We start from the raw sequence: 24,051 nt of genomic DNA, 5'->3' as shown, positions 1-24,051 counted from the left end.
TGGGGAGGCCAAAGTAAGTTCTGAAGATTTAGATGAGAGAAGTTGAGCATGAGCAAGTTGTTTGAACAGTTTCGAAAGATATGGAATCAAACAAGATAGGCCATAAATGAGAAGGATCAGATGTACTAAGCAAGGGTTTCTTTAAAAGCGGAACAGTTGCAGCTTTAAAGGCCATAGGGAACATATCAGAGTAAAAAGACAAATTAGGTGAATGGGAACTGGAGCAAGAGCAGGAAAAGTAGACCTTACCAAAGAGGCTAGTAGAGGATCAAAGGGAGTACCAGACATCACCTTATGAAACTGGAGCAAAGGAACCCTCAATAGGGAAAGAGCACTGGTGTAATAGGGGCCCCACATAATCTCCAGTGCAGGGGGTTGGGTGCAACCCCAGTTCCGGGGTTTTGGGTGGCAGTCATGCCCTTCACCATGACTTTAAGCCAGGGGGAGGGCTGGGCCAGGGCTGAATAGCGTAAGAATCAAATGCTCCTTGTATGCGATTGCATCACACATCAGACATGAAGCAGGGTTCCTGCTTCCTGTCTGCAACCCTCGTGTGAGCCAGTAGCCTGTATGGAAGGAGCATCGCTCGTGCAGAACTCTTAAGGGTATTTCTTCTTCTCTTTTTGGGGGTGCAAATGTGTATGTGAGTGAATGTGTGTTGAGATTGTGTATGTAATGATATGGATGTATTTGTGTGTGCATGTATGTAGGAGTGTGGAGAGTGTACGTGTCATGTGTTTGGGAATGCAGCCTGTGTGGATGAATGTTATGGTTGCTCTTGTGGAGAATGCAATGTGTGTGACTGTGAGAGGTGCCTGTGAGAAACTGGTGGTTGAATGAGTATTCATGTGATTGTTGTTTGGATGCCCAAGTGTGTGGATGATTGACAGGTGAGTGGGTGTGACTGTTGTGGGCGGTGCATGTGTAGAGAATAGTGTGAGTGGATGTGATAGATGGTGTGTGGATGAGTGAATTGGTATGAATGTGATTGTGCGTGTGTGTGAATGTTCTGGTTTGGTGCCTGTCGCAGGGTGGCCTGGAGAGCACTGGAGCAATATTTACTTTTCCTTAAGTTACATGGCATGTTTTAATGGCATTTTCTGGCAAGGCCAACCTTGTGTTGAGATAGAGGAGGGAGGTTTTAAGGAATAACGGATCCCTGCGTTTATCTGGTTGTGGATTCTCTGGTTGCTCCTGCTGCCGTTCCAGGTTTCCTGTGGGACAATGCTTCCAAAGTCCATTGTACTGTGATAAGAGAAGAGGGTGCTGGAAACCCGTTTAAAGAAGACGCTGGATGTAGTGGTTTTCACTCATTGTGTTGGTGCCTCCATGGTGGGCAAATGAGTTTTGAAACAAATAGGTGTTTGTAGTATTGGTTTTAATCTGTCAACTGATCGCCGTGACCACCCATCAAGGACACAGAGGCACACCTCCCACCACTGATGCTATCCTACACCTTACTCGAGGACCATCTCTGCACTATACACTATTGCCTTGATCGTCAAAACAGGTATTGGCTTTTTTCTCATGTGAATGTCAAAATCGTTGCTCACGAGCGCAGCAACCAATTGGCCATTAAAACCAATACTACGCACACCTATTTGTTTTAAGACTCATTTGCCTACCACGGAGGCACCAACACAATGAGTGAAAACCACTACATACAGCGCTGCCTTTAAACGGGGTTCCAGCACCCTCTTCTCCAACCTCATGTGTTATTGCGTGGCTAGACTGTCAAGATGGTGCGCCATGCTAGCCATTTCATACTATGGCTTGCCATTTTGTACCTGCCATCTATGATAAAGCAAGCATATGTGTATTTATCTTACTAGACTGGCCTACATTGGATCAAGTTTGGATTTGTTTTCTTATTGTGGTATGGCATTTTTTATAACAGCAGTATGTTCTTACTTGGGGGTACTGCAATATATTGGCAGAGCCATCTTGGGCATGTTTTCGTGTAATATTGTTACTGGCACTACGCACAAAGTAATCCTGAGTAAATTCATATATGGGAATACTGGCATATGTTGGTGCAGCCAGCATGGAAATGTATGTGCATATTGAGCATGAAAATGCTTGATATACAGGCATAGATTGTGGGGGAAGGCATGAAGTGTTCCACTGCCCTTTTGGTGACTTGCATGTATTGGATTTTTTTCATGAGTTACCCAACAAGATCAATTGCATTTTTTACTCAATTTTTCAGTGTTGTATAATGCACCATTTTAACCCATTATTCAAAATGGGGGGGGGGGGGTTTGGAAGAATCTGTGAGAATTCCCTTTCATTGGTTCGGGCTCTCACGATACACTCGGTTGCTCTCGCATGCTTGTGTCAAATATTTACGCCTCTCCAATTAAAGTTCACCAGCCGTGCGTCGATGTCGTCGACTCGAAGGCCTCTGTCGAGGGTGACGTCATCATGTATACAAGGAGCAGACGCGGCGCCCGTTGGCCTCAGTTCTTTTTTTCCACAGTAGGTGTTGCTTCGGAGACTCAGCGCGCCTCGAGTAGTTCTGTGATGCAGTTATTGTGAAGCGATATTCGAGAATGTCCTCCTCGACCCTGACTACCCCGTGTTCTGGGTTCAAAAATTGTAAATCCTGCGGTTCCAAAATGTCCATCAGGGATCCGCACCAAGAATGCCTGTCGTGCCTCGGTGAAGCCACGATATGGAGGCCTGTACGAAGTGTCAGGCAATGACGGGGAAGGCCTTGCAAGAGAGGAAGGGAAAATTGCAGGTAGGTCGAAAACTCGACCGAAAAGCCTCTAGTGTCGAGTCGAGGTCCTGTGAGGAGAAATCCGTCTAGGTCGCGAGTGGTTCTCACCACTCTTCATCTTTGACGAAAAAAGTCCAAAAAAAGACACCACTGGTCTACTTCCACCTCGTCCTCAAACGAATCCCCCAAAAGAATGAAATGCCCCACAAAACCTTCTTCCTCCGAAGAATGGGAAGCATTTTAGAATTAAAATGATGGAGGTGTTTGAAAAGAATAAGCCTCGGTCCGCGCCTTCCTCGGAAGCCGGCTGGGAGCGTTACCGTTCCGACACTCGCGCACCCTCGAGCCCGGGTGATCGAAGGAGAAAAGATCGGGAACCATTCAGGACCCCGAGCGAAAAAGATCGGTCGAGTCGACCGTTCAAGGTCACAGATGCCATCCAGAACCCAACACACCTTGAAGGGCGAGCCTTTGAAGCGCGGCTCGACGCCCTTGAAGCCAGCTCCGTCGACAACAACTATTTTGTCAGCACCATAGTCTACGCCGACCCCGAAGCCCTCGGCGCCAAATGTTTCAAAGGCTCCTATTCAGCCAGAAGCTGTCAAAATAGCAGCAAAAGAAAAAGCTGCAAAGGCTGTAATGCCTTCAGTCTCTACTGCTACACCTCTCCCAGAATTTCTTGTAATTTTTAAACCTCTTCCAAGGAAAGAATATTTTAAATCCTGAAGTTCAATCCTGAAGTTCAAATCCAGAACAAGGGGAACATGCCAGTCCCTCTTACAGGCAGCGAATGAAAAAAGGTGGTCGATTATTTAGGATGGGCTAGACCACCAACTCAGTTCATACAGGATGATCTGACCGATATATTGGATCATGGTCCCACCGAAGATCCGATTTTACCCTTCCATGTAGCCTTACAAAATAGGGTGGACAAAAATTGGGAGACCCTGGACACTATTCCTCCGGTGAAGAAGTCCCTCACTTCAAAATACTGCCCTTCCAGTAGCGACCTCAGCTATCTGTCCAAACACCCTACTCGTCTGGTGGTCCAGGCAGCCACAACTTCAAATAAGGTGGCTACCCTTCCATCCCTCCGGATAGGGACGACAAGCGTGTGAATGGTTGGGCGCGCAAGGTATTTTCAGCTGGGATTATGGCAGTAAAATTGGCCAACTCCACTTGTGCCTTGGCAACATTTCCGTACATTCTGTGGGAGTGCATCACAATGTCGGCGGAGCACATACCAGAAGGGGAAGAAAGGGAAGGATTCCTAGCCATCGTTGGAGATGGGAAGGAGGCTATGCAGGAATCACTTCAGTCTGGATTGGACACTGCAGATAGTGTGAGCAGGTCCATGGCCACTAGCACGGTAATGCACAGATTTGCTTGATTGAAGGGGATGATCCCATCGTTATTACTACTCATATGGAAAGGCGAGAGGAATGGCCAGACAGAGGCCAGAAAAAAAGCCACTTGTGGTGGACGAGGAAAACGTGCAAAGCCAGCCCCAGCGCAGCCTCTTTACCATCAGTGACTGCAGCAACCGCCACAAAACCACTTTGAGGACTTGATCACAAGACACCTGTGGGAGGCAGGCTGTCACAGCATCTGCAAGAATGGCGAGCCATTACTTCAGATGTTTAGGCTCTAGAAATAATAGGCCAAGGTTATGCCTTCCTTTTTTAACGCAACCTCAAAGCAATCCACCAGGGAGACACTCTTTTTGAAGTTTCCAGACCCGCTCCTACAGCAGGAAGTCTTAACCCTGCTGGAGAAAGGTGCTATAGAACCATTACCTGTAGCGGAAAGGAACAAGGGATGGTACTCCCTATATTTTTTTATTCCCAAAAGGGACGGAGGACTGAGACGCATCTTAGATTTAAGAGGCTTGAACAAGCTCCTCAGGAAGGACAAGTTCAAGGTGGTCACTCTTTCTCAGATCCTTCAGGCCCTTAAACTTCAGGATTGGTTAGTGCCATTGGACCTCCAGGGTGCTTCTTTTCATGTGCCAATCCATCTCGAGCACAGAAAATACCTGAGGTTTGTAGTTGGCTATTCGCACTATCAATTTCGAGTTCTGCTATTCGGGTTGACCTCCACCCCGTGGATCTTCACCAAGTTAATGGTAGTGGTGGCAGCGCACCTCACGAGTGGGGGGGATTCACATCTACCCCTGCCTGGAAGATTGGTTGACCAAGCCATGGATCATTTGAAGGTCACCTGCCACTTCCTTCAGACTCGGCTTCTCAATTTCAAGAAGTCACAAATGACACCTTTACAACAGCTCCAGTACATAGGGGCTGTGTTAGACAATCCTTGGGAAAGAGCTCGCCTCCCAAGTAGAGGGCTCCAGACATTCTTTAGATGGTTTCCAAATTCCAAAATGCCCAAAATCCTCCAGGCCTACGACTTCCTCATGGCATTCTGCATTTTCCTAGTGCCAGAAGCACGCCTGAGGATGGGATCCCTTCAATGTGCTCTAAAGACTCACCAGTCCCAATTTTCAGTTCATATAACTGATCTCCTTCAGATTCCGAACAAGGTTCGGCAGGATCTTCTGTGGTGGACTTGCACAGAGAACATCCTAAAAGGAGAACATTTTTGGCAACCATGGCTGGAGATTACAGTAGTGACAGGCGCCTCACTCATGGGTTGGGGAGCTCATGCCAAGGATTTGACAATCAGCGGTCGTTGGTCTCCATCAGAGTCCAAAGTACACAGCAACCTTTTTAGAGCTGAGAGCAATCAGACTAGCGCTGAAGGCTTTTCTGCCATCTGTCAGAGGAAAAAATGTCCTGATAATGACAGACAACACAGTGGCCATGCATTACCTAAACAAAAGAGGTGGTGTAGGGTCACTACCTCTGTGCAGAGGGGCAATTCGGCTCTGGTATTGGGCAATTCAAGAAGAAATCTCCCTAACGGCAGTTCATCTAGCCAGAGAGGAGAATGACGGCGGACGATCTGAGCAGGCAGAGTACGGTGTCCCACGAGTGGGACTGGCTCAGAAAGTCCTTCAGGAGATCTTCACCCTTCGGGGAACCCCTCAGGTAGACTGGTTTGTGACCGAAATCAACCGGAAGTGCGAAAAGTATTGCTCAAGGGAATTTCTCCCGAGAGGTGCCCTAGGGCGCGTTTGTGGCAGAGGGCAACTTCCCACTGCTAAACGCGTTCTGTCCGATTCCCGTCATTCCTCAAGTCATCAGGAGATTGAGCTGGTTCGTAAACCGCATGATCCGAATTGCCCCGGATTGGGCCAGGAGAACGTGGTACCCGGACCTTCTAGACATGTCCATCTGCCCTCTGTTACGTCTTCCCCAGATAGAGGACCTTCTCTCACAAATGGAGGCTCGGGCTCTCCATCCAGAGGTTAGGACTCTCAACCTTCATGCTTGGTCTCTGAAAGGCTGAGATACAAGGATTGGGACTTTCCAGATGACGTCATGGAGGTGTTGCTTTCGGCAAGAAGGCCAGCAACAAAGAAGTTTTGCAACTGGTGCAGGGAAAAGAATGTTGATCCTTTTCTGTGTTCTATCACGGAAGTGTTGTCCTTCCTCTTGTCCCTGGCACATAGAGGCCTCAATGTTGGGACCATTAAAGGTTATCTTGCAGCGCTTTCCATTTTCAAGCGCTCTTCGGAAGAATGTTCCTACTTTAAAATTCCTTTGATAATACAATTATTAAAGGGACTCACCAATGTGTTCCCTCCTTCTCCTTTCCAAGTCCCAGTTTGGGACCTTAATCTGGTTCTAAAGTTTTTAATGTGTGCCCCTTTTGAACCCTTACACACTTGTCCATTAAGATTACGAACGTTGAAAACCACTTTCCTTGTTGCTTTAACATCTGCATGAAGAGTGAGCGAATTGCAGGCACTGTCTTCTGGGCCACCCTACACTGTGTTCCACAGGGACAGAGTGGTATTGAGGGTTAAACCCTAATTTTTACCTAAAGTTGTCTGATTTCCATTTAAATCAGAAAATTATTCTGCCCGCGTTCTATCCTCCACCTCATCCCAGTAAGGAGGAGGAAAGATTGCACAGAGTGGACCTGAGACGAGCTCTAAGCTTTTTACATTTCTAGACTTTCCAAGCTTAGAGTGAATAATCAACTTTTCATTGGCTACACTGGAAGGAAATTGGGTCAATCGGTGTCAAAACAAACCATATCGCGTTGGATTGTACTTTGCATTTCAGAATGCTACATATTGGCGGGCAAAGATCCACTAGATCTTAAGGGCCCATTCTACCAGAGGCATAGCCTCTTTGACAGCCATTCAAAGAGGTGTTCCCATAAAATCTATTTGTGAAGCAGCAACTTGGTCATCGCTGCCCACCTTTTCTAAATTCTATAGTCTGGATGCTTCCCAGTCTAAAGAGCTTGATTTTGGTAAAGCAGTGCTATATTCGGATACATAATATTAAAAATCTACTCCCTCCTCCAGAGAGCTTTGGGAGTCTATCTAATATGAGGAATACATTGGAGGACACAATCAATTCGAAGAACAAGTTACTTACAAACTGGTAACGTTCTTTCAACTAGATGTTCCTCCAACGTATTCCTCATTGCCCTCCCATCCTAACCCTCTGTAGATTTTCTGGGTTTTTGCCACTTCAACTCTCGCAAGGCTGACACCTGGCTACCTACACTATCTATACAGCAGAGCAAGAGGGGAAAAACAGAACTGAGGCCAACGGATGCTGCGCGTGCTATTTGTATACCCAATGTCACCCTCGACTGAGGCCTTCGAGGGACTTCGACTCGACGACATCGACACACGGCGCCCTCTGCTGAGAAAAAAATCTAAAGCAGCTAAAGCTGGATGGAATACATCTAAGATGAGGAATACGTTGGAGGAACATCCAGTCGAAAGAACGTTACCAGTTGGCAAGTAACAAATTAATCTTTCACGGTGCACAAGTGCCCCTGCAGCAGCATGATCATCATGTACATTTCATTTGCATGGTGGTCCAGGCTGGCCTGAAATGTGGCGCTTCCTGTGATTTGTTGAAGAGCTTTGGGCATAGCTCACAGGGGGCCCCCACATTTTGTTAGTCACTCCAAGTGAGATCACTCTGTAGAGAAACTGAATAGTCTGGGGGAGCAGACGCAGTTGGAGAATTAGTATTATTTAGTGAAGATCGAATGCTCTCAATTTCTTGCAGAACATTGAGGCAAAATCATCCAGAAAAAGACTAGAGGAAGATGCAGGATCAACAGGAGTATGAGCAAGATTCTTGTTAAGAGTAGAGAAAAGGAACTTGGGAGAGTTAACGAATAAGGGTTTGTTAATGTTTGCTTGTTTAAGACGAGCAGTATATCAACAAAGAGTTGATAGTTGGAATCAGATTTGTTATTTAGCCAACGGCACACTGCTCTACAAGGTTGGATTCTGAGATATTTCAGGAAAGGGTAGAGGCAAGGTCGAAGAGGCCTGCCTTTAGGTTGACATTCAGAAAGAGCGGAAATTCAATCAAGAGTAGAGATTGACAACACTCTTATCTATCTTGCAATCTCGATAAGGGTGTAAGGAGTGGTCAGAAAAAAGTAAAATGTGAGTAGTACTAGTTGAGAAATACCAGATCGAACGAAAGAAGCCCCGTAGTTTGAAGCCTCTTTAACGTAGCCCGGGGGCCATTACCCTAACTGTAATGCCCCCCTCCAAGGGTTATGTTGCTATTAGTACCCCGGCACATCATACCGGGTTACTAATAGTTTTTCTCAAGGTGAGAAACGGTGCTACGACTGTTTCTCGACTTGAGAAAAAAAGACCAAAAAATAAATGGCTGCCAGGGCCCTTCTCCCTTTCCATGGTCCATGGCAGCCACTTGCAGACAGAACTGTGGGACGCAGCAGGGCTCAGCCTTGTTGGGCAGGTGAGGCACAGGCGAGTACCAATGAGCTTGCTTTTTACAAGCTCATTGACCCTCGTCTGGTACTAATTAAGATTATGGGCAGCAGTACTAAAAATGATAGAACAGAAAGAAGGATCAAGCAGTGGGAGATGCAGGTTGAAGTCGTCAGCAACAATAGGATGTAGATGGAAAAAACAGGCAGCATGGACAGAATCCAAATAATCATAGAAAGTACCAGGAGGGCCTTTTAGGCCTATAAATGGTCAAACAAAATGAATTTCAAGCAAAAGAGGGAAGGTATAGAACAGATAGAAGGGGCAATGGAGTAAGGCAGTCCCACCACCGGGACGAAGACGTCTGGGAGAGTGTAACAAAAAAAGAGGAACTTTGACAAGTACGAGCCGCAATAGTAGTTGTGCATTTTCAGAGCCACGTCCCAGCGATGTAGAAGAAATACAAATTAAGAGAAAAGATCGGGGAGTGCATGTGCATTCCAAATTCAAGGTTAAAGCAAGCAAGAAAGAGTAAAATCATGAATAACAGAAGTTGCGAATACGTATGACCACAGAAGGCATGTTTACTGTGACTTAATGTATGAACCGGAATATTCACCAGATAGTGGGATACAAGGAGTGGTCAATGCATAATAGACCGTGATCAGTAATACTGCATGGAATAATGCAATGGCGACGAGTGAGGATGTATTGTGCCCTGGTGCGCACAGGGGAAACAGAGTGACTGGGCCCTTAGAACGTTCCTCCTTTAACGAGGACCGCCTCACGATGGATGCCCTGACAAAGCTTCTTTAAAGGGAGGGAGGCAAATTGATAATGCCACCTCCGCAGGGGGTGTGGCCACTCCTCGTGAGATGCAGGATGGCAGCATCAGCTGCATGGTCCTCTGCAAGGTGCCGTTTCCACCGCCAAGAGCCACGGAGACCAGGTGTTGAAGCAGGGTCCACGGGCAACTGGGTGCAGGTCTAAATTGAAGAAGTTTGTCATTTGGTGTACTCCAAAACAAATCAGACCCTTTAACTGCTCTCCAAGAAATGTAATTACTTACCCGTTTCATTTACCGGACTCTGGTCTAGTATACAATTCACTCAAGGTGCCTTTTGCAGTATTATGAGCATTCACAACGCAATCTTTTGGTGAAAGATACCAATGGTCAAGCGTTTTATGGGAGTGGTAAATAGTCTATATCCACCAGTGACACATCCACCACCGGGCTTGGATTAAAATAGTGTGCTATATGAACCTATGGGTCCGCTATTTGAACCAATGCACAAAGCTACTAATACCTTGCATGTAAGGTTGCTTTCCTTATTGCTGTCACTGCTATCAAAAGAATAAGTGAGCTACTGGTATTAGTGTCCTGGCATTATCAGTGCCGGTACCATTTGTCTCTATACACAAGCACAAGGTGGCTTTAGAAGATATCCTTGGTTCTTTGGCATGACATTTTGATTATATATTTTGCAATCAGTCCATTGAACTGCCAGCTTTCTTTCAGCACCATCAGAGCAGATGGTGAGAGGTGTGGAGTTCTAGAATAAGGAGTGTGACAAAGGGGTGGCATGTTTACAACAATCTTTATTTAAATAATAATGAAGAAGGCCGATCTTCAACAACCATTTAGGTGAAAGAACCTGGAGGATGTACTCCATTCTCCTGGTTCAGCTAGTTAGCCGTTGGCTAACTTTGGATAGTTTCCTGCAACATACTGTTACGTCCCGTCCCCTTTCCTCCATACTGCATGGGTGTCTCTTCTAAGGGACGGGAGACAGAACATTTTTCACCAGAAAAAAAACCACCTTCCCCTTTAAATTTAGAGGCGCGCTGGGGGGGGGGGGGGTTGCGGCCCAGGGAGCATGTACTGCCCTGAAATTCACCAGCGCTCCTGGGTTTGTCTTCGGCCATGTAATGCCATGCGCGGATACTTTTTTCTTTGTCCTTTTTTAAAAATCTTTTTATCATTCAGGTACTTCGTCCTCAGGCGCCAAGCTCCTCCCCGGTGCATGTCGACTTCCACAGGGCAAGCTTGTACAGTGTGTGGCTCTCTGTCATCGAAAGCGCTGAAGAACAGACTAGCCAGGTGGATGAAGCTCTTCCAGAGGTCTCCTCCAGAGGACCTCAAGAACTTTGTGAAACACCGAGCCAGGCCCAAGGAAGGGCCGCTATTTTCCATCGCACCCCACAAAGGCACGTGGTAGGCAGCTCGATAAGAAGGCCGCCGTGCCAGGCGGAGCCACCCGTCCGCCGCCATTTCAGGAGTTCGGCGAAGAACGAGTGTCGAGGTGGGAGTGGCCTCAACCAGGTATGTGGCCCACAGCCTGTCCTTATGCGCAGTGCAGCTTCCCACTGCGTCCATACGGGCAGGGTATCCAGTGGCTTCAGCATCCCCCGGCAACCCTATCCGTACCACCTCTCAGGCCAGTGAAGAGGGGTTCTTCGAGCAGTTCCTTGGGCTCATGAAGTCCCCTCGCATAGGGGGGTTATCCTCAAGGACATCAGGGAAGTCCTCCCGACTATGCTAGCAGCATCACAAGCGTCTCCGCTGGCACTCCTGGCATGGGTGCAGCCGCTGCCTTCAGCTCCCCAGCTGCCGCCTCAGCCTCTGGGCCCAGTCCCTGTGCCCCAGCCTCTGGCTCGAGCTACTCCACCTCCGCAGGATCCTCCTGATCCGCAGGACACGGATGAGGAGGATCCGGACACGCCCTCGTCAGCCAGGGCCTTCCACAAACGTCTTACTGGGCTGGCAGAGTACCTAGCTCTACCCTAACCCAAGGTTGAGCAGCTGGCAGATGGGGTACTGGCTGAAGTCCTCATGTGTCGCCCCTCTGCCAAAACAGGGATTCCTCTGCAGACTGATGTAGTCTCCCTGGCCAAGAAGGGTTGGCTCAAGCCCCACTCTGTCCAGCTGGTCAATCGACGCCTGGACGCCAAGTACAGGCAGATGGAAGGGGGGGGATACACTCTTGCTCTCGGCCCATCCTCAGTCGCACTTCTCGGTGATCAATGCGGCATCACTATACTCAAAGCCTCAGTCATCCTCCTCCTCCTCTGCGGCGCTGTTAGGCAAGGAGAAGATCTTGGAGGCGTAGGGGAAGAAACTCTCTTCCAACGCATCCTTGATCCTTGCATCTTCGTCAGCCCAACGCTGATGCCATGCTGGCTGCCGCTAACCAAAGGTTATGGCTGGAAATTGTGGTCTTCCTCCCAGAACTCCCTACGCAGAGCAATCATGTTTTAAGGCAGGCTGGCTGAGGCCAAGCTGGTGGTGCAGGACCTCATGAAATCCAGTGTAGCCCATATTGACACCTCATGTCCGTGGCGATACAGATGACACGGCCAGAAGGACAGCCTGGCTCTGGCCCACGAAATTCAACCCGGACGTCCAGGAACGCATATTAGATCTACCGTTCGAGGGACTGGGGGGGGAGGGGATGGGGGTACGTCTTCCACTCTACTACGGATGAAGAGCTGGACAAGAAGAGAAACATCTCACAAACGGCCAAGTCTTTATCCATCTCAGAACCAGCACAAGAAACTAAAAGAGGCGGGGGGGGGGGGAGTAAGGACTTTCGAGTCCTCCAACTCCGCGACAACCTCCGAGGGAACAAAGGAATGACGCGCCCCTTCGCGTCCACGTGTCTCCGGTGGGGGGCAGGCTTGCTCTCATGCACATTTCTGGAACCAGAATTTTGTAGACACCTCTCCGTAGTTAAGATGGATTTCTGAACTCTGACCAGGAGGGGCAGAGGTTCAGAAGGCCAGCCTAGTTTCTTGGAACAGGGTAACCTCTGGACAAGCCAGACCAATCAGGTAGCTATGGCAGGCGGTCAAGACTAAGGGGGTCATTTCGAGTTTGGAGGCAGCCATGGTGCTATTAGCACCATGGCTGCCTCCAAACACGGATCCGGTGTCTCTGAATGGGGACTTTACTGGGTCATTCCAACCTTGGAGGACCCGGTAAGTCCCCATTCAGAAAACCATTCCCCATTCGAGCCCCCATAGGACTCAATGGGAATGGGGAAGGAGCAAATAACGGGCCCGATGATAGCGTGCCAGTTATTTGCTCCCTGGTCCCTTAACGGGTCCCGCAAAGAACCGCTGGTCAAATAAGCTGTTCCTGGTGGACCCGCTAAGGGACCTCAGAATGTGGCGGTAACGGGTTAATGGCACCGGCATCCTTACCGGTGCCGTTAACCCCCTATCTGTAGACAACCTAGATGGGAATGAAACGGGCCATGAAAAGTGAGCGAAAGCCCAGAGGAGTGCAGCTGAAGGCTGTGCTTCTCTGGCAAAGTCAGTCAATGGTGTCTAAACAGCAGCAAAATGTTTGGGGGTTGACACATGGAGGGAACATTACACACAATTATGCAATCTTTCCTAACAGTAGTATCCACAGGATACCGCCTACCCAACCCAGCCTCTCCTCCCTCCCTCCCTCCCTCCTCCCCTCCACTCCCTCAGGTTGGGACAGCAACTCTTCTGGCTGAGATCCGGTCGCTCATACAGAGCCAGGCAGTAGAGGCGAGGCTTGGGCTTTTGCTCCAGGATTTTTGCTATTCAGAAGAAAAACCAAGCGGGCCTGAGAGTAGTGCTGGACGTTTCCACCCTCAACCTCCCCTTAGCCTTACAAAACTTCAAGATGGTTACGCCAGCTTTTATAGCGGAGACATTGTGCAAGGGAGACTGGATGTGCTCCCTGGTTCTGAAGGACGCTCACCTACACGTCCCGATTTGGGTGCCCCATCGTTCTTTCTATGTTTCAGGATCATGGGCTACCATTTTCAATACAAGGTCCTTCCTTTTGGCCTCAATTAGGCTCCCACGGTGTTTACCAGGCTCATGAATACGCTGGCGGACCTCCTCAGGGCCTCCAAATCTACCCATAGCTCGACGACTAGCTCGTCAGGGCTACATCTCCGGAAGCGGTTCACCACTCCTCCCATGCCTTTATGAACAAACTGCACGATCTCGGCTTCTCACGCAATCTCAAGAAGTCACAGCTGCAGCCCACGCAGACTGACATTCTTGGGCCTCATCTGGGACACGTCCTCCGAGAAGGTATTTCTGTCAGAGGACAAGATCTCACCATCAAGAGGGCCACCACACACCACCTCAGCAGAGAGGTGACCTCAGCTTGGTGGTACCAGCATCTCCTGGGTCTCTTGGCGGTGTTCCTATTAGCCGTTCCACACATGAGACTGAGGATGAGGAGGATTCAGCTGCACTTCGCGGCTTCATGGAACTAGGAGCAGGGCTCCCAATCCGAGATGATCAACTTTCCTCCCATTTCGCCTCCCGAACCTAGTATGGTGGTCCAGGGACTGCAACCTGCGACGGGCAAGCCCTTTAGGCTGCCTACCCCACAGGCCACCGTCACCAGACTGCTCCCTTGAGGTCTGGGGAGCCACCCTGGACGATCTCTTGGTCCACAGCACCTGGACTCGACATAAACAGGAATACCACATCAATTGGCTAGAGATGAACGCCATCTGGCTAGCGCTCAGGGCATTCACCCCACTTCTCACGGGCAAGGTTGTCCTCATTCAGACAGACAACTCGACCAGCATGTACTATGTCAACAAGCAGGGAGGCACCAGATCCTCATCTCTGTGCAGACTGGCAATCAGCATGTGGGAGTGGGCCCTGGAAAACGACATCTACCTCACGGCAGTCCACCTCCTGGGGGAATCCAACCTGGAGACGGACAGGCTCAGCAGGTTTGGTTCAGACAATAACGAGTGGCAGCTAAACTACCTTGTTATTCAGGAGCTCTTCAACAGGTGGGGTCATCCCCAGGTGGATCTCTTTGCCACCTGGCTCAATAAGAAGTGCCCTCAGTTTACCTCCTGCCAGGGACAGGGTCCCGACTCCCTGGGCAACGCATTGCAGCTTCAGTGGGATAGCATGATGGCTTACGTCTTCCCTCCCACTCTGCTGATTCATAGGGTGATTTGCAAGATCAAGGAGTCTCGACAACTCAACATCATTCTAATAGTTACATGGTGACCGGCCAGGCCATGGTTTTCGGATCTGCTCAGCCTCTCAGAAGGACTGGGAAGGGGAAGGACTGGGAGTAAGCAGGAGTTCTCAACACTGGAGCTTGGCATGGGGAATCTTTCAGCCCTTGAAAAGCTTTCGGGAACCCCTCATTACATTTCATCTTCTTGGGATGTCTTGGAGAGGAGGTGGTGGTCAAGGGTACTGCTATGGTCACATAGTTTGCTATTACGTTTCTATAGTATCCAGTGAGGCCTAGAAAGGCTCTCACCTGGGTTTGAGTAGTGGGCGTCTCCCAGTTTTCTACTGCTTGTACTTAACTAGGTAAGGGCTTTATTTCTCCCCCCTTCCCGCATGGCCAAGGTAAGCCACTGAGTTCTGACCCACTTGGCTCTTACTGGCTTTGATGGTCAGATTGGCTTAAAGAGGAGTCTGCAACTCCTGTCCAAGATTAGAAATCTGTTCTTCCCAGGTAGAGCTGAACGCTGCAATGTCATCCAAGTGTGCCATGCAGAAGTTCTCTAAACCATTCGAAACATGATTTACTAACCTTTGGAAGGTGACTGGTGCATTATTCAGTCCAAAAGGCATTTTCTTAAATTGATAGCGGCCTTCTGGAGTAGGAAATGCGGTCTTCTGCTTAGCATGGTCAGAGTGATTTGTCAATAGCCCGATGTGTGATCAAATGTGCTTTGGATTTTTGCTGAACCAGTTTTATCCATCAGTTCATCTTTTCTGTGGAAATGATTGGCATCAGTCTTGGTGACTGCATTTAAGGCTCTGTAGTCCCACACATAAGCTCCTTAGTTCCTGCCTTTGGCACTAATACCACTGGGCTATACCATGGACTATTGAGTTTTCGATTACTCCATGGTCGAGCATTTTGCTGACCTTTTTGCCTTTGTGATTTCTCACACTATCTGACATTGTAACCCCTGCTTTTCACAGGGACACTTAACAAGTGCCAATATTATGCTGGCTCCAAAGAGATAGTGTAGTAGAAAACATGGGGGCAAACTGATTTACCAGCTTTGAAATCCCTGTTAGGGAGAATTCTCATTTCTGTGCAAATTCCCTTCAACCTTGGAGACCCCCAGCTCTTTTGCTGGACTTTAGGATGTTTATTTTTTATCCTGGAGTGAGAGACCTTTTTCTCGCTCTTATTTTTGATCTGATTTAGACCGTTTCTTTGATTCTGCGGTCTGACGAACTCCATAGGCATCTACTTTTTTATATTGTGACACACTGCACCTTCAGTGCAGTGCAACAGAGAAGTCCTTTGCATTTCTCATGAGGTTTAAATACCTTGTTTTAGGTACACTACTGTTCACAAGAGTAGTAAAGTGAAATTGACTTTACTTACCTGTTTTTCCTATGTAGGTCCAGTACACGCCATTTTACGTGGAAGTACTGGGGAGTTACTTAGTAGTCCCTTTTCCTAATTACTCATGTAACATTTTGTATGTTGCCCTCAATACTTTTAATGGCTGGTGGCAGTGGTTTAAATTTTACTGCCATTATGCATTTTTACCACAGGATGAATCCTCAGCTGCAATAATGCACCCATGGGTGCCCATTTTGTCAAAATGGCCCGGGTCTTTTTTTTTCCCATTTCTTTCTTGTGAGGTCTTTCTTGGGTTTTACTCTGCGTGCCAAACCAGCTTTATCCCTTTTATCCCTTTTATCACTTTTGTTTGTTTTGCTTTTGGCGGGCTTCAGTGCTGAAACCCGCCTCTGGTGGGTCTTGCATGGCAGGAAGCGAGGGAGGTACCCGAAACTCCCTTTCCTTGGTCTCTTTGGTTACCTGAATGCACCCCGTGCTGATTGGCTGGCTGTTCTTGCAGGACAGCCACCCTGCTGTGTGACAGCTAGGCTGTGCATGAATGGGAGAAGCCTGCATAAAAGGCGAGGTCTTTTGAACAGAAGGCTTAGTCAACCACTGGGCGAAACATCCGACTAAGGAAACTGGCAGAGTAGCTTGCTGCACCCTCCTGGACTGTTGAACTACCTGGTGAAGCCCTGCTGCAGTGCTGAATCTCCAATTTCTTATCTCCTAGAGAAGCCCAGAACTGACTTCTTCCCTTGGGTTGGTGGGACCACTGACCCCCAAGGCTAACTTTACCGGAAAACCTCTCCCTGCTGGCTGTACTTCTTGGCTGCTGCTGCAACCGAGTGCCAGGGGTCAGGAAAACTAGAATCAAGTGCATCATCTTTCAGCCGGACCCGAGATCCGGGAGGATCCTGAGGACCCTCTCGAAGCAGGATGACCCAAGCAGCCTGACCCACCTCACCAGAGTTCTTGACCCCAAAAGCAAGGGAAGCCCATCAAGTGTCCAAGAACCACGGTGGTGCTGTTGACTGGTAGCTGAAACCGCAAAGTGCTGCTGATTTGGAAAGCGCCTGTAGCCGCCACCGACCTTCAAACTGCAGTGCAGGAGTCCTCCAGATGTCATCCCTTTTGTCCCCATGACTGAGGACCAGGAACCCAGGATCTTCAAGACTGCAACCAGAATAGAAGCCAGCTGGATCATCATCTTCAAACCTAATGTACTGCCTTGACTAAGGAGTACTTTCTCTTGTGTCTGTAGCTTGCTTGTTCTCACTGGAGACTTGCAGTAGCTGCTTTCTACAGAGTTGATTTCAGCTCTGCCCTTCACAAGCCTTACCGCTTGTTGCCCAACAGTGATTCATTTTACTACAAACTCTCTAAATAACACTGTGCAAGACTTTTGTGCTATCTAAAGAAGTGATTCAGCTCCATAGACATTGATCAAATTGACTTTGGCTGTCCTGGCTCCCTGCAGACTCTTCTAACCCATTAACTTTGGTTCTAACTGTCCCTCATAGTTGATGCATCATTTTACCTTGCATTGCTGAGAAAGATCTAATCTAGACTTCATTGGGGAATTGACAAGTATTCACATGCGCTGAGAACCTGTTATCCTTTTCCTTCCCTAAACTTTTTCATTTCCACAACCTCAGAATTGCATGAAGTGATTATCAATGCCAAACATTGTCCTAGTAATTGTAGTCACCTCAGGGTGTAGGAAGTGTGTGTGTGTGTGTGTGTGTGTGTGTGTGTGAGACATCCTCCGATTTAAGCAAGTAGATAGCCTTTTGGGAAGTGTTTTTTATTGTTGCTTATTGCCCTTTTTTTAAAAGAAGGCTTATTTAAAACTGACTGTTAAATACATAATTATTTTACTAGAAAACCTTGAGAGCAAGTGTTATTTGGATACTTGTAATTGTGAGTCTGTGTTATATCTCTACAGCTCACAACTACCCCTCTTGAGTCAAGTCTGGCTGTCCAGTCACTCTAACAACTTGTGTAGTACAGACCTATACCAATTGGTGGGTTACCTATTACCAAGAGGGCAAGGCTGGTGTAGTCTCCCACAGGGTTACTGCATCCAATCTTGCCCAACACTCCCTCTGCTGTTCGAGTCAGATTAATTTTTGAAGATCAAGGAGAGGTTCACTCTTGTCCTCTTATTGGTCAAAAGCTATTTCTGCCCTGGTGACATGCTTTTAAATGGTTGGTTTGAAAGAATTTAGGGGCCTCCTTGGGGTTGCCCAAGTCAACCAAATAACTTGCCACGCTTGCCTACAATTTATAGGATCCAGTCCACTTATCTTGTAAGGCTTTGGACCTTTCTGGGACCATGAGGAGTACTTGTTGGTCTGGAATAAACACCACCATGTAAGCCTTCTGCTCATACAAGTATTTCACCAGGGCCTGCCCATGTTTCAATTTCTCTGTTACTTCAGACATCATACGTGCCATCCTTTTTCTCAGGCCTAGCACATAGTCAGTGGTGTTCACTGGCTTAGGTGGAGAAGCCTTCAGGCCTTCCATTATCCGAGCCAATTGGCACCTGACTTGATATCCATAGAGAAGCTCAAAGGGACTGAAGCCCACTCCTGCTTAAGGTACTTTCCTGTATGTAAATAGAGGCATGGCATTAGTAGTCCCACTTTTTGCGAGGGGTGGGGCTCCTCTAAAGCTCCTATTGTGCTCTTCATAGTTCTGTTAAACCTATCTACCAACCCATTTGTTTGGGGATGGTTGGCTGAGAACTTGTTGGTTACCCCACAAGTTTTCCACATAGCTTCCATGTAGTGGGATATAAAATTGGTTCCCCTGTCGGAGATCATCTCCTTAGGAAATCCTACTCTGGTAAAGATACCAAGTAGAGCTTTAGCAACTATGTAGTGGGATATATAATTGGTTCCCCTGTCGGAGATCATCTCCTTAGGTAATCCTACTCTGGTAAAGATACCAAGTAGAACTTTAGCAACTATTTCTTTTTTTTTTTTTCTTTTTTTTTTTACAGATTTTATTAATTTTTAAAACAAACAATACAAACCAAACTGGCAGCGCTTTTGCAACAATCACATGAACATCAATTAGTCAAGACCATTGCTCCCCCAATCCCCCCCCCCCCCCCAAGAACTTGTTTGTCCTTCACTTTCCGTATCTGCTACGTGTGGCAGGGTATCACCTCCTTCTGAGTCTGCAGAATCTGTTATTGTTCCAAACAGTCCTGCTATTAATACTCTCCATGCCATCAGGGTACCCACTTCTTCTTCCCCACACGTGCTACATGCCTCCTGCCATACCACCGTTTCAGCCTCCGCCCATTTCTGCAATTCCCGCCACCACACCTCCGCCCGTGGCTTATGACACTGCTTCCATCCCATGGCAATCCTTCGTTTTGCGAGCACATATGCCAAGTCATTCAATTTCCCAACATGTTTAAGTTTCCGTGGTCTGGGAAACCCTCCCAACAGGCAGGCCCAGGCGGTATCTATAATGAGCGTGACCCATTTGTCCGCTAGTTTTTGCGCCACTTCTCCCCAGAAACTCTCAATCACTGGGCAAGACCAAAACATGTGTGTCATATCAGCATTTTCCTTATCGCACTTTGGGCACGCTTGTCGTCCCGCATTTCCGAACTTCGATATAGCTTTAGCAACTATGTAGTGGGATATATAATTGGTTCCCCTGTCGGAGATAATCTCCTTAGGAAATCCTACTCTGGTAAAGATACCAAGTAGGGCTTTGGAAACTGCCTGAGCAATGACAGTTCTCATAGAGATAGCTTCAGGGTGCCTACTGGTATGGTCCACTACAACATAATTCAATCTGTTCCCTGTTGCGGTAGAAGGTTCTAAGCGACCAACAATACCTATTCCTACCCTCTCAAAGGGTGTTTCCACAACTGGGAGAGGCACCAAGGGTGCCATATTCTTGGTTCCACTTTTGCCAGACATCTGACAAGTGTGGCAACCTTTGCAATGCTTATCTATCAAGACACCCATCAGGGGCCAGTAAAAATGATAACCTTTCCTTGGTTGTCTTGGTACTCCAGCGACATACCTCATGGGCCAACTGCAAAAGTAAAGGTCCTACTGCTTGGGGCAACACCAGCCTCCTATGGTCCCCTGGGGTAGACACTACACGTTCACAATATAGGAGGCCATCCTCCAAATAGACGAGCCTGTGCTTCCCAGGGTCTTGCCCTTCAAGCAGGGAAGCAGCTTGTTTGCGCAAGCCTTCAAGAGACTGACAATTTGTCCCCTGCTGATGTCTATACCCCTATAGGGTCCACCTTCTGGAAGTAAAGCTTGCAGCGCAGGGTGGTCTCCAGGATCTAGATCTTCCTGCCAAGGTTGGATCTACTCTACCTTTTGTCACCAGTAGGTGGGGTTTTCTGAGGATTCAGTTACCTCGGACTGAGCTGGAGGTGGGGGGTCAGAGGGGTGACCCTAAGCTTTCTGGGCTTGAGAGCTCTCTTCCTAAGGGAGGATTAGGGCTTGTGGCCCCCAGTTGACCTTTTGAGACTGCAGATTTCGCCTTGGTTTCCTGAGGGAGGTCCTTTAAGGTGGCATCTCTCGCCTTCCTAGTATAATCCCTTGTCTTTCAACTTGGGGGCTTTGCTATGTCTTAGACAACATCCAAGACCTTCAGGTCTTTGCCCAGAAGAATAGTGGCAGGCACCTCTGCCTGGACACGAACGTGAATTCTGACTAATGTCATTGCATCTCAGGATGACCGAGATTATGGGGAGCATTTTGCTAGGATCACAGTTTAGTGGGTCTCGGGGGGAGTCTTTGCTACAGCCTCTGAGAGTTGAGTATCTCTAATGGCAGAAATCTCTTGACCATTGATGAGAACACAGTCCTTAAAATATTGTTTTGTGTTATCAGTGATGGAAATATGGATGTCCCAAATCTATTGATCCCACGACCCAACGGGCACTAAAGTAATTGTGGCCTGGACTCCAGTGGGTTCTTGAGCCAGAGAGTGAAAGATGCCACCTGTCATAGGAGCCTCTTCCTCTTGGGTGAAGGCTAAGGAGACAGATGGGACTACCAAGAGGTTGCCCTTACATCTGGGGTCCCCTTTCACTTGGTCACCAGACCCACAAACCACACATTTATCTAAGGTTCTTTGCAATCAGGGTTTCTGGTAACACCTGGTTTGGCTCAATGGGTTTCACTAGCCCTATTGAATTTACCATGGCGTTTACTTTTGTGGGCCTCTTTAGAAGGGGGAGTGGGGGGGCAGGGGATTTGGGGATTCTCTTTTCCCTTTTTTTCTTGTGACTTGATTTCACTCTATCTTGTGAGGATCCCTATAATCCTTGTGGGTGGCCATGTTAGCTATCCACAAGCCGCCAGCAACTGCTAGCCTCTTGTGGTCTAATTAATTTGAGTCAGCCAGGTGCTGTCTCTGTTCTGGGGAACAGGCATCTGAAATGCTCTCTAGCATCAAAAGATTCCTCCTACCATCAAACGTTCTCAGTTTGTGGCCTTCAATCCCCTCCCATCTAGGTTCTTACGAGTTTCACACACACAGGTTGCCCATAACACTCAATCTCTCTTCCTATGCTCCCTTAACCTTTTCAGATATTGGGAAGGGGTCTTCCCATATCTGGCTGAGAGCTTGTTTCACCAAGCTGTAGTCCATTCCATCTACTGCATCCATTTCCTGGGGAGCCTTGAAAGACCCCAAGGGGCTTGGTCTGCTTTACTCGCATGTTGCAGTTCACATTCTAACTCAAATGTTTTCAACCAGCCAATTATATTGCATTTCACATAATCTACTTTGGTAACTTTGGGTTTCTGGTTCTGGAAGCCTCTGCACCAGAGGACCATGAAATTGATGAAGATTTATCCAGTGTTGGGGGAGTTTACCTAAAGTCCGAATTGATACTACGGCTTTAGTAAGCTATCCTAGTGGTTTGTAGATCCCCAACTCTTAGTATCAGTCTGTACTAACTCAGGACCTTGGTAGAGTGGCAGAGCAGTCAGGTTTATCTTAAGAGGAAGATGTGAGCTGTAGGTAAGAACCCAGCTAGTGAAGTACATCAGAGAAACACTTGCACTTAAATGTATTTTATTTACACAACAGTCACTGTTAGATACTTAGCACAAAAAACCATCACACATAGACATACTTTTCAGTACTTTCAAATAGTCACTTCTTAGTTGGTAGTTACTGAGTGCATACAATTGTTAGGGTTTGGCAGTAATACGGTATTTGTATTTAGTCTTCATACACATATAAGATGGTGATTTTTGGGAAGGAAAACAGTTGGTTAGTGTTCTAGTTGAGCTTCAGGTACTAGAAGCAGTTTCAGAGCACAGGAAGTCCTTTAAAGTCAAAAACGCAGCTGTAGCTCAAAGACCGTTCGTATCGGTTTAAAGTCTTGCAAAGCAGAAGAAATCAAATGTTCCTGTGGATACTTTCTAGTGTCTAGGAAGAAAAATACAAGAAGGCTTAACCAATGTTGGAGACCTTGTTATAGGACTCGCTAAAGGGACACAATCAGCTGCTTGAGTCAGAGGTAAGAGGGGGTTGCCCTAGACACCTGTATGTGCACTCCAACGCTCTGGAGCGACTTTGCTGAGTCTGGTAAGCAATGTATTTGGTTAGAAGAAAATGTTTGTGCTGGATGCTTCGCGATATTGCAGCTCTGGACCCGACCTCCGGTTTACTTGGTCCGATTACTGAAGGCAGGACACTGGATGGGATCACTCTGCAGCAGTTGCGAGGGAGGACCTGAGGCAGGACCTTGTAGCTCACGCTGTGGTTTTAGTTCCTTTTCTGCGGCACCAACAAAGGACGTGGATCGCCCAAGCAATCTTCTTCAATTCCTGCAGTCCCACGCTCTGATGATGGGGTTTGGGCGAGTTGGCTCGTATCTCTAGTGTCCTTGAGCTCTCAGCAGAGATTAGGACGTATGCAGCCTTTCTCCGACAATGCACTGAAAATGGACAGCAGGTCTCCTGGTTTTGGAGTTCTGCAGCTCTGTAAACTCCTAGGACCTTGGGAGATGGCTCAAATCAAAGTTCGTCTTGGGATTGGTTGCTCCCACAAGCCAAAGGGAAGGAGTCGTCCTCTTCGGAGCTCCTCTGTTGCACAGAAAAGGGGGGGTCAGGACAGCAGTGCTTGCATCACGGTGTTGCAAAGGGTCTGCAGGAGTCTGTTGTCTTCTTTGGTTACTTCAACTTCCAGTGGTTTACTTGCTTTTCACTCCAGAAGCCTCACCTTTTATACAGACCCTGCTCTGCAATCTCTCTCAGCATTTTACAGAACAGGGTATTTAGCTGGCCAGTTGGGACAGCCAGAGCTTGCGTGCTCGCTCTCTTTCAGACACACACTTTTCTGCAATTGCTTTAAGAATTACGCGCCGCTTCAGTTTTCTTTGAAGACAGGCTTCAAAATGTCCATCATGGACACGCATTAGATATGTATCCGGTGCCTAGGCGTTGAGCCTGTAAATGTTAAGATGCTGCTGACACATGTATGATGCTTAACTGAAACTTTATTGTAAGAAATAACCCCATAGGACCCCATTACAGCCAGAGTACCCAGAGGCACAACAAGTCAAAATTCAACTCAAACTATTCAAACATAAACAAGACACTTTGAAATCCTTAGAACCTTGATCACAGAAAAACTCCATGTGACATCATATTATTCCATTCAAGTCACATTACAACACATCCCCCCCCTTTTAATGTACACAACCTCACGTATGGCCCCTTACACCTACTCAATCACACTATTATGTCCAACATCTTCTCACCATAGCAATTCTGTCCTTGTTCCAGACTTGACTACCCATGACTCGTAACGCTCCCTTCAAAACTGCAATAGCCTGCACAGGATCTGAATGCAAGGGGTCTCCTTTTCTCTTTACCACACCCTTTTTGATCCTTACCCAATCACCACATTCTACCCGCAACTCCTTCTTGCCTCTCTTCATATTCTCACGCATTACCCAATTCTCTTTCTGTTTCTTCAACTTCATTCTCGCCTCATCCACCACCAAATCTGACTCTCTACTCCTACCCAACCATGGAGGACATACCATAGAATTTGGTTTATGACCTCTCATTAACTCAAATAGGGCACAAGCCAGTGGTGGAATGAGGTGCCATGCGCAGAGCCCAC

General features: G+C 47.7%; 1 protein-coding gene across 7 annotated transcripts in view; it reads left to right on the top strand.

The window, feature by feature from the left end:
* Positions 1–24,051, top strand: part of SGTA (small glutamine rich tetratricopeptide repeat co-chaperone alpha) — a 728,086-nt gene that overhangs the window by 282,841 nt on the left and 421,194 nt on the right. The gene's annotated exons all lie outside the window — the stretch shown is intronic.

Source organism: Ambystoma mexicanum, chromosome 1p, assembly GCF_040938575.1.
Source record: "Ambystoma mexicanum isolate Mex_15411 chromosome 1p, UKY_AmexF1_1, whole genome shotgun sequence".
Taxonomy (NCBI): Eukaryota; Metazoa; Chordata; class Amphibia; order Caudata; family Ambystomatidae; genus Ambystoma; species Ambystoma mexicanum.
This window is presented reverse-complemented; position numbering and strand designations above follow the sequence as displayed.